We start from the raw sequence: 2140 nt of genomic DNA, 5'->3' as shown, positions 1-2140 counted from the left end.
ATTAAAATAACTATTTTATTAAAAAAATAGAATCATTTCAAAATAGACATTGCAGGCATCAGTGTAAGGTATGTAATGCTTTGAATTATAAGGGAGCAGTAGAGGTTTTACACAAGTGAAGTAAGCAGTGGATGTTGACTTGCACTTAGAAGTCAAGGAAGCATGGCAAAGGCTACAAAGCATTTGTTAAACTACAAATTTAAAAATTATCAATAACTCATTTGGTACACTTTCAGGTTGTTACATCTTGAGAGTTGTTCAACAATGCATTTTTGTCCGTCCAATTTTTCTGTTACACTCTGTCTCCTTAGGTCAATAATTCAATCTTTACCTTAGTTACAGATTTACAAAGGGCAATCAGTAAAAATCCTAGTGAGTGAAATTTTGGGAGGGAGGATGTGAATTAAGATTTGATAGTTATCTATCTTAGCCACAAAGTTATTGACAGACTAAACTTCACTTAGCATTATCAGTTCTGTCTGTTAGCCTCCTGCTGACCAAGGTGTCTTCTCTGGGTCCAGCTGTATAAACATTCTTGACAGGCACCAATTGCATCTTTATCCTGGTTAGAAATCTTGACCTTTGCCTTGTTTTTCAATCAGTAAAACTTTGGCAAAAAGACTGAATGGTTTCTTTAGAAAATCAAAACTGAGTATCTTAATTTAATTAAAAATGGAGGTTTTGATTTAGATCTGGTCACCCGATTCAATTATGCCACTACCTTGATTTTTGAAGGTTTTCTACTCCACGGTTTATGTTCTTTATCTTCGTTGTTGTTGTTAAGTGCCGTCGAGTCAGTTCCAACCCACAGCAACCCTGTATAAAGTTTCCGAGGAAAACCTTGAACCTCTAACCTTGCAGTTCAAACTGACTTTGTAGTCCAGTGCATTAACCCACCGTGCTACACCAGGACTCCAATGAGTAGCATCCAGGGTTTTAAAAACTTGTGAGTGACCATCTAAGATAGAACTATTGGTCTTTACTCTTCTGAGCAAAAGAGAAGGAAGGAAATCCAAGACTCAGAAAAGGAACCAGTCTACAAGACTAACACAGTCTCCTCTATCCTAAAACCAGAGAAACTAGATGGTGCTACCACTACCAAAATTTCTGATCAGGACAACTATAGATAGATAGACCCTGATAAAAGAGGGGGAAATTTTGAACAGAATTTCAAATTAAAAAAAAAACAAAACCTAGACTGTTCCTACTGAGACAGCAAACTCTGAGAGTATTACACTAAGTATTCTTTAAGCCTTAAACTAAAACTGTCCACTCAAGTCACCTTTGCGCGAAATAGCAGGTTAACCCATAAAGGAAGGAATACATATCACTGCTGAGAACTGCACTCATTTATAAAAACATCCATATGAGACCAAATGGGCAACAAATATTCTCAAGCATCAGTAGAAGGTTGCTGGGTTCTAGGACTCTGTTAATGGGAATGAAACAACTAAAATGGAAATAATGAGAATGTTAATACAATTTGAATAATGTAACAAGCATCACTGAACAATATGTGTAGACATTGTTGAGTGGGAATCTGTTTTGCCGTCTAATACTTCTACCAAAAATAAAATTTTTAAAGCAAGTATCAAAAAGGCATGTGTAATATCCCCTTTCTGCAAACTTTGTATTTTATTAAACAAGTGTATTAGATGAGTCTTTTTGTACCTTCCTGGATTTCCTCTAGTGCTTCTTTCTCTCTGAATCTAACCCCAACACCCATACCATGGTCCCTACCGTAACCATTGCTTTTGCTGAGATTCCTAAGCTGGCTGGAGTTCAAGTTGGAGCCATGAGCCTGTATGGTTGATGTAACCCACTCACAGAGCCCTATCAGCAGCAAGTCAGCATTCTGTTTCTAGACTTCAGTGAAATAACACACTGTCGAGCATGGGAATTAGCTTCCTGAGTGGCTGCTAAGGAATTAAAAATGCTAGATTAGTGGTTGAAAAAGTGGTGATTTGAACCCACTCAAAGGCACCTGAAAAATCAAGATTGGTGATAAGCTTCAAAAAGTCACAGCTTTGGAAATCCTATGAAGCACAGATCTACTATGAGCACATGAGGAATTGACTAGATGGAAGCTGACAGCAACAATCTCTCTCTGGGGTGAAACCTGACCAAAGGAAAATAAGAG

This window comes from Chrysochloris asiatica, unplaced genomic scaffold (genome assembly GCF_000296735.1).
Source record: "Chrysochloris asiatica unplaced genomic scaffold, ChrAsi1.0 scaffold00033, whole genome shotgun sequence".
Taxonomy (NCBI): Eukaryota; Metazoa; Chordata; class Mammalia; order Afrosoricida; family Chrysochloridae; genus Chrysochloris; species Chrysochloris asiatica.
The sequence above is the reverse complement of the archived record's forward strand: the minus strand, read 5'-3'. Positions refer to the sequence as shown.